General features: G+C 39.6%; 1 pseudogene; it reads left to right on the forward strand.

Moving 5' to 3' along the window:
• The window catches only part of LOC106575017 (ephrin type-A receptor 6-like), a 189851-nt pseudogene extending 183111 nt beyond the window's left edge, over window positions 1-6740 (forward strand).
• The last annotated feature ends 2985 nt before the right edge of the window (window positions 6741-9725 follow it).

Raw genomic sequence — 9725 nt, forward strand, 5'->3', positions numbered from 1 at the left:
TCTCCTCTAAACAGTTAACCTGACTCATATAGTGTCTGTATCTCCTCTAAACAGTTAACCTGACTCATATAGTGTCTGTATCTCCTCTAAACAGTTAACTGCTCATATAGTGTCTGTATCTCCTCTAAACAGTTAACCTGACTCATATAGTGTCTGTATCTCCTCTAAACAGTTAACCTGACTCATATAGTGTCTGTATTCTCCTCTAAACAGTTAACCTGACTCATATAGTGTCTGTATCCTCCTCTAAACAGTTAACCTGACTCATATAGTGTCTGTATCTCCTCTAAACAGTTAACCCGACTCATATAGTGTCTGTATCTCCTCTAAACAGTTAACCTGACTCATATAGTGTCTGTATCTCCTCTAAACAGTTAACCTGACTCATATAGTGTCTGTATCTCCTCTAAACAGTTAACCCGACTCATATAGTGGTCTGTATCTCCTCTAAACAGTTAACCTGACTCATATAGTGTCTGTATTCTCCTCTAAACAGTTAACCTGACTCATATAGTGTCTGTATCTCCTCTAAACAGTTAACCTGACTCATATAGTGTCTGTATCTCCTCTAAACAGTTAACCTGACTCATATAGTGTCTGTATCTCCTCTAAACAGTTAACCTGACTCATATAGTGTCTGTATCTCCTCTAAACAGTTAACCTGACTCATATAGTGTCTGTATCTCCTCTAAACAGTTAACCTGACTCATATAGTGTCTGTATCTCCTCTAAACAGTTAACCTGACTCATATAGTGTCTGTATCTCCTCTAAACAGTTAACCTGACTCATATAGTGTCTGTATTCTCCTCTAAACAGTTAACCTGACTCATATAGTGTCTGTATCTCCTCTAAACAGTTAACCTGACTCATATAGTGTCTGTATCTCCTCTAAACAGTTAACCTGACTCATATAGTGTCTGTATCTCCTCTAAACAGTTAACCTGACTCATATAGTGTCTGTATCTCCTCTAAACAGTTAACCTGACTCATATAGTGTCTGTACCTCCTCTAAACAGTTAACCTGACTCATATAGTGTCTGTATTCTCCTCTAAACAGTTAACCTGACTCATATAGTGTCTGTATTCTCCTCTAAACAGTTAACCTGACTCATATAGTGTCTGTATCTCCTCTAAACAGTTAACCTGACTCATATAGTGTCTGTATCTCCTCTAAACAGTTAACCTGACTCATATAGTGTCTGTATCTCCTCTAAACAGTTAACCTACTCATATAGTGTCTGTATCTCCTCTAAACAGTTAACCTGACTCATATAGTGTCTGTATCTCCTCTAAACAGTTAACCTGACTCATATAGTGTCTGTATCTCCTCTAAACAGTTAACCTGACTCATATAGTGTCTGTATCTCCTCTAAACAGTTAACCTGACTCATATAGTGTCTGTATCTCCTCTAAACAGTTAACCTACTCATATAGTGTCTGTATCTCCTCTAAACAGTTAACCTGACTCATATAGTGTCTGTATCTCCTCTAAACAGTTAACCTGACTCATATAGTGTCTGTATCTCCTCTAAACAGTTAACCTGACTCATATAGTGTCTGTATCTCCTCTAAACAGTTAACCTGACTCATATAGTGTCTGTATCTCCTCTAAACAGTTAACCCTCATATAGTGTCTGTACCTCCTCTAAACAGTTAACCTGACTCATATAGTGTCTGTATCTCCTCTAAACAGTTAACCGACTCATATAGTGTCTGTATCTCCTCTAAACAGTTAACCTGACTCATATAGTGTCTGTATCTCCTCTAAACAGTTAACCTGACTCATATAGTGTCTGTATCTCCTCTAAACAGTTAACCTCATATAGTGTCTGTATCTCCTCTAAACAGTTAACCTGACTCATATAGTGTCTGTACCTCCTCTAAACAGTTAACCTGACTCATATAGTGTCTGTATCTCCTCTAAACAGTTAACCTGACTCATATAGTGTCTGTATCTCCTCTAAACAGTTAACCTGACTCATATAGTGTCTGTACCTCCTCTAAACAGTTAACCTGACTCATATAGTGTCTGTATTCTCCTCTAAACAGTTAACTGCTCATATAGTGTCTGTATCTCCTCTAAACAGTTAACCTGACTCATATAGTGTCTGTATCTCCTCTAAACAGTTAACCTGACTCATATAGTGTCTGTATCTCCTCTAAACAGTTAACCTGACTCATATAGTGTCTGTATCTCCTCTAAACAGTTAACTCATATAGTGTCTGTACCTCCTCTAAACAGTTAACTCATATAGTGTCTGTATCTCCTCTAAACAGTTAACCTGACTCATATAGTGTCTGTATCTCCTCTAAACAGTTAACCTGACTCATATAGTGTCTGTACCTCCTCTAAACAGTTAACCTGACTCATATAGTGTCTGTATCTCCTCTAAACAGTTAACCTGACTCATATAGTGTCTGTATCTCCTCTAAACAGTTAACCTGACTCATATAGTGTCTGTATTCTCCTCTAAACAGTTAACCTGACTCATATAGTGTCTGTATCTCCTCTAAACAGTTAACCTGACTCATATAGTGTCTGTATCTCCTCTAAACAGTTAACCTGACTCATATAGTGTCTGTATCTCCTCTAAACAGTTAACCTGACTCATATAGTGTCTGTATCTCCTCTAAACAGTTAACGCTCATATAGTGTCTGTATTCTCCTCTAAACAGTTAACCTGACTCATATAGTGTCTGTATCTCCTCTAAACAGTTAACCTGACTCATATAGTGTCTGTATCTCCTCTAAACAGTTAACCTGACTCATATAGTGTCTGTATCTCCCTCTAAACAGTTAACCTGACTCATATAGTGTCTGTATCTCCTCTAAACAGTTAACCTGACTCATATAGTGTCTGTATCTCCTCTAAACAGTTAACCTGACTCATATAGTGTCTGTATCTCCTCTAAACAGTTAACCTGACTCATATAGTGTCTGTATCTCCTCTAAACAGTTAACCTGACTCATATAGTGTCTGTATCTCCTCTAAACAGTTAACCTGACTCATATAGTGGTCTGTACCTCCTCTAAACAGTTAACCTGACTCATATAGTGTCTGTATCTCCTCTAAACAGTTAACCTGACTCATATAGTGTCTGTATCTCCTCTAAACAGTTAACCTGACTCATATAGTGTCTGTATCTCCTCTAAACAGTTAACCTGACTCATATAGTGTCTGTATCTCCTCTAAACAGTTAACCTGACTCATATAGTGTCTGTATCTCCTCTAAACAGTTAACCTGACTCATATAGTGTCTGTATCTCCTCTAAACAGTTAACCTCATATAGTGTCTGTATCTCCTCTAAACAGTTAACCTGACTCATATAGTGTCTGTATCTCCTCTAAACAGTTAACCTGACTCATATAGTGGTCTGTATCTCCTCTAAACAGTTAACCTGACTCATATAGTGTCTGTATCTCCTCTAAACAGTTAACCTGACTCATATAGTGTCTGTATCTCCTCTAAACAGTTAACACTCATATAGTGTCTGTATCTCCTCTAAACAGTTAACCTCATATAGTGTCTGTATCTCCTCTAAACAGTTAACCTGACTCATATAGTGTCTGTATCTCCTCTAAACAGTTAACCTACTCATATAGTGTCTGTATCTCCTCTAAACAGTTAACCTGACTCATATAGTGTCTGTATCTCCTCTAAACAGTTAACTGACTCATATAGTGTCTGTATCTCCTCTAAACAGTTAACCTGACTCATATAGTGTCTGTATCTCCTCTAAACAGTTAACCTGACTCATATAGTGGTCTGTATCTCCTCTAAACAGTTAACCTGACTCATATAGTGTCTGTACCTCCTCTAAACAGTTAACCTGACTCATATAGTGTCTGTATCTCCTCTAAACAGTTAACCTGACTCATATAGTGTCTGTATCTCCTCTAAACAGTTAACCTGACTCATATAGTGTCTGTATCTCCTCTAAACAGTTAACCTGACTCATATAGTGTCTGTATCTCCTCTAAACAGTTAACCTGACTCATATAGTGTCTGTATCTCCTCTAAACAGTTAACCTGACTCATATAGTGTCTGTATCTCCTCTAAACAGTTAACCTCATATAGTGTCTGTACCTCCTCTAAACAGTTAACCTGACTCATATAGTGTCTGTATCTCTTCTAAACAGTTAACTCATATAGTGTCTGTATCTCCTCTAAACAGTTAACCTGACTCATATAGTGTCTGTACCTCCTCTAAACAGTTAACCTGACTCATATAGTGTCTGTATTCTCCTCTAAACAGTTAACCTGACTCATATAGTGTCTGTACCTCCTCTAAACAGTTAACCTGACTCATATAGTGTCTGTATCTCCTCCTAAACAGTTAACCTGACTCATATAGTGTCTGTATCTCCTCTAAACAGTTAACCTGACTCATATAGTGTCTGTACCTCCTCTAAACAGTTAACCTGACTCATATAGTGTCTGTATCTCCTCTAAACAGTTAACCTGACTCATATAGTGTCTGTATCTCCTCTAAACAGTTAACCTGACTCATATAGTGTCTGTACCTCCTCTAAACAGTTAACCTGACTCATATAGTGGTCTGTATCTCCTCTAAACAGTTAACCTGACTCATATAGTGTCTGTACCTCCTCTAAACAGTTAACCTGACTCATATAGTGTCTGTACCTCCTCTAAACAGTTAACCTGACTCATATAGTGTCTGTATCTCTTCTAAACAGTTAACTCATATAGTGTCTGTATCTCCTCTAAACAGTTAACCCTCATATCGTGTCTGTACCTCCTCTAAACAGTTAACCTGACTCATATCGTGTCTGTACTCTCCTCTAAACAGTTAACCTGACTCATATAGTGTCTGTATCTCCTCTAAACAGTTAACCTGACTCATATAGTGTCTGTATCTCCTCTAAACAGTTAACCTGACTCATATAGTGTCTGTATCTCCTCTAAACAGTTAACCTCATATAGTGTCTGTATCTCCTCTAAACAGTTAACCTGACTCATATAGTGTCTGTATCTCCTCTAAACAGTTAACCTGACTCATATAGTGTCTGTATCTCCTCTAAACAGTTAACCTGACTCATATCGTGTCTGTATTCTCCTCTAAACAGTTAACCTGACTCATATAGTGTCTGTATCTCCTCTAAACAGTTAACCTGACTCATATAGTGTCTGTACCTCCTCTAAACAGTTAACCTGACTCATATAGTGTCTGTATCTCCTCTAAACAGTTAACCTGACTCATATAGGGTCTGTATCTCCTCTACACAGTTCACCTGACTCATATAGTGTCTGTATCTCCTCTAAACAGTTAACCTGACTCATATCGTGTATGTATTCTCCTCTAAACAGTTAACCTGACTCATATAGTGTCTGTATTCTCCTCTAAACAGTTAACCTGACTCATATAGTGTCTGTACCTCCTCTAAACAGTTAACCTGACTCATATAGTGTCTGTATCTCCTCTAAACAGTTAACCTGACTCATATAGTGTCTGTATCTCCTCTAAACAGTTAACCTGACTCATATAGTGTCTGTACCTCCTCTAAACAGTTAACCTGACTCATATAGTGGTCTGTATCTCCTCTAAACAGTTAACCTGACTCATATAGTGTCTGTACCTCCTCTAAACAGTTAACCCTGACTCATATAGTGGTCTGTATCTCCTCTAAACAGTTAACTCATATAGTGTCTGTACCTCCTCTAAACAGTTAACCTGACTCATATAGTGTCTGTATCTCCTCTAAACAGTTAACCTGACTCATATAGTGTCTGTACCTCCTCTAAACAGTTAACCTGACTCATATAGTGTCTGTATCTCTTCTAAACAGTTAACTCATATAGTGTCTGTATCTCCTCTAAACAGTTAACTCATATAGTGTCTGTATTCTCCTCTAAACAGTTAACCTGACTCATATCGTGTCTGTACCTCCTCTAAACAGTTAACCTGACTCATATCGTGTCTGTATTCTCCTCTAAACAGTTAACCTGACTCATATAGTGTCTGTATCTCCTCTAAACAGTTAACCTGACTCATATAGTGTCTGTATCTCCTCTAAACAGTTAACCTGACTCATATAGTGTCTGTATCTCCTCTAAACAGTTAACTCATATAGTGTCTGTATCTCCTCTAAACAGTTAACCTGACTCATATAGTGTCTGTATCTCCTCTAAACAGTTAACCTGACTCATATAGTGTCTGTATCTCCTCTAAACAGTTAACCTGACTCATATCGTGTCTGTATTCTCCTCTAAACAGTTAACCTGACTCATATAGTGTCTGTATCTCCTCTAAACAGTTAACCTGACTCATATAGTGTCTGTACCTCCTCTAAACAGTTAACCTGACTCATATAGTGTCTGTATCTCCTCTAAACAGTTAACCTGACTCATATAGGGTCTGTATCTCCTCTAAACAGTTCACCTGACTCATATAGTGTCTGTATCTCCTCTAAACAGTTAACCTGACTCATATCGTGTCTGTATTCTCCTCTAAACAGTTAACCTGACTCATATAGTGTCTGTATTCTCCTCTAAACAGTTAACCTGACTCATATAGTGTCTGTACCTCCTCTAAACAGTTAACCTGACTCATATAGTGTCTGTATCTCTTGTCCTCAGTGACATCAGGCGTATCGGTGTGTCTCTGATTGGCCACCAGAGGAGGATGGTGAGCAGCATTCAGAATCTTCGTCTTCAGTTCCTCACCGTCCAACACAACGGATTCCACAACTAAACCAACCCCCCCCCCCCAAGAAAAAAACCCGTCTAGGACTGCTATAGACAGACAGAGAGGCCTGGGTGTGTTCATTCGGGACACACAAAACGGAAAGAAAACAAAACTGAAACAGAGAGCGATTACCCAGAAACGCTTGCTTCTGAACTTCTAGATATTCTCTCGGCGGACTGGTGAACTGTGTTACCTCGTGGTCTACTATCATGGCGTCTATCCCTGATCCAGAAGACTTGGGGATGGAAGTAGTTTCAGCCCACGTCCTAAACAGCACCCTATTTCCCTTATGGTGCAGCGTTTAGGACAGTCACATGCGGTATGAAGCACACGGCGAGACAAGTGTACTGATGGGTCTTCCTCTAATCAAGTGGACGCAGACCGACTGAAACGGGACTCTCAGTTTAGAGACCACTACTTTTGACAAAATGGGATGATAAAATGTGTCTTATTTATTTCAGATGTTTTTGTTTCCTTGTTCATTTATCAAGCAGCAGCTCACTGGAGATTCTGACCAACTGGAATAGAAAGGATAATGTGGAGGAGATTCTGACCAACTGGAATAGAAAGGATAATGTGGAGGAGATTCTGACCAACTAGAATAGAAAGGATAATGTGGAGGAGATTCTGACCAACTGGAATAGAAAGGATAATGTGGAGGAGATTCTGACCAACTGGAAGATAAAGGACAATGTGGAGGAGATTCTGACCAACTGGAATAGAAAGGATAATGTGGAGGAGATTCTGACCAACTGGAAGATAAAGGACAATGTGGAGGAGATTCTGACCAACTGGAATAGAAAGGATAATGTGGAGGAGATTCTGATCAACTGACCAACTGGAATAGAAAGGACAATGTGGAGGAGATTCTGACCAACTGGAATAGAAAGGACAATGTGGAGGAGATTCTGACCAACTGGAATAGAAAGGACAATGCGGAGGAGATTCTGACCAACTGGAATAGAAAGGACAATGTGGAGGAGATTCTGACCAACTGGAATAGAAAGGACAATGCGGAGGAGATTCTGACCAACTGGAATAGAAAGGACAATGTGGAGGAGATTCTGACCAACTGGAATAGAAAGGACAATGCGGAGGAGATTCTGACCAACTGGAATAGAAAGGACAATGTGGAGGAGATTCTGATCAACTGGAATAGAAAGGACAATGTGGAGGAGATTCTGACCAACTGGAATAGAAAGGACAATGTGGAGGAGATTCTGACCAACTGGAATAGAAAGGACAATGTGGAGGAGATTCTGACCAACTGGAATAGAAAGGACAATGCGGAGGAGATTCTGACCAACTGGAATAGAAAGGACAATGTGGAGGAGATTCTGACCAACTGGAATAGAAAGGACAACGTGGAGGAGATTCTGACCAACTGGAATAGAAAGGACAATGTGGAGGAGATTCTGACCAACTGGAATAGAAAGGACAATGTGGAGGAGATTCTGACCAACTGGAATAGAAAGGACAATGTGGAGGAGATTCTGACCAACTGGAATAGAAAGGACAATGCGGAAGAGATTCTGACCAACTGGAATAGAAAGGACAATGTGGAGGAGATTCTGACCAACTGGAATAGAAAGGACAATGCGGAGGAGATTCTGACCAACTGGAATAGAAAGGACAATGCGGAGGAGATTCTGACCAACTGGAATAGAAAGGACAATGTGGAGGAGATTCTGACCAACTGGAATAGAAAGGACAATGTGGAGGAGATTCTGACGAACTGGAATAGAAAGGACAATGCGGAGGAGATTTTGGAGCAAAAAGAAGACAAATGAATGTCATCTGATTTTATAAATGTATAGTCCATCATCAACCATAATATATATGAAGTATTTGTGCAAAAGTCATGTTCTGTGAAAAAAGCCTTGTTTAGTTTGATTATTCAGCCTTGTTTAGTTTGAATAGACAGCCTTGTTTAGTTTGAATAGACAGCCTTGTTTAGTTTGAATAGACAGCCTTGTTTAGTTTGAATAGACAGCCTTGTTTAGTTTGCATAGACAGCCTTGTTTAGTTTGATTATTCAGCCTTGTTTAGTTTGAATAGACAGCCTTGTTTAGTTTGAATAGACAGCCTTGTTTAGTTTGAATAGACAGCCTTGTTTAGTTTGAATAGACAGCCTTGTTTAGTTTGATTATTCAGCCTTGTTTAGTTTGAATAGACAGCCTTGTTTAGTTTGAATAGACAGCCTTGTTTAGTTTGAATAGACAGCCTTGTTTAGTTTGAATAGGCAGCCTTGTTTAGTTTGAATAGACAGCCTTGTTTAGTTTGAATAGACAGCCTTGTTTAGTTTGAATAGACAGCCTTGTTTAGTTTGAATAGACAGCCTTGTTTAGTTTTCATCCACAATCTATATCTTCACTCAGCAATATGCAGTCTCCTTAGCTGACTGACTGACAGTCTGTTTCTGCTATGTCACGCTTCGTCACTCATTGCCCTGCCTTGTTTGGCTTGACAAGGACAAAGTAGTCAAGGGCACCAACAGATTTGGGACCAGGCTACAGTTTCCTCACTTTATAAAACACGAAGAAGAGTGCAGCTCAACTCCACAACAAATCACCAACCGAAAACAACCTCAAGACGTGTACCATAAGAAACACTTTACTTTGACTGCAGTACAATCCATAGTGCTTGAGCATCTAGATCAGGGATCTCCAGCCCTGTTCCTGGAGTACATACCTTCCTGTAGGTTTACACTCCAACCCTGTTCCTGGAGGTTTTAACTCCAACCCTGTTCCTGGAGAGATACCCCTCCTGTAGGTTTTAACTCCAACCCTGTTCCTGGAGAGATACCCCTCCTGTAGGTTTTAACTCCAACCCTGTTCCTGGAGAGATACCCTCCTGGAGGTTTTAACTCCAACCCTGTTCCTGGAGAGATACCCCTCCTGGAGGTTTTAACTCCAACCCTGTTCCTGGAGAGATACCCTCCTGGAGGTTTTAACTCCAACCCTGTTCCTGGAGAGATACCCTCCTGGAGGTTTTAACTCCAACCCTGTTCCTGG

The sequence above is a fragment of the Salmo salar genome, chromosome ssa16, assembly GCF_905237065.1.
Source record: "Salmo salar chromosome ssa16, Ssal_v3.1, whole genome shotgun sequence".
Lineage (NCBI taxonomy): Eukaryota > Metazoa > Chordata > Actinopteri > Salmoniformes > Salmonidae > Salmo > Salmo salar.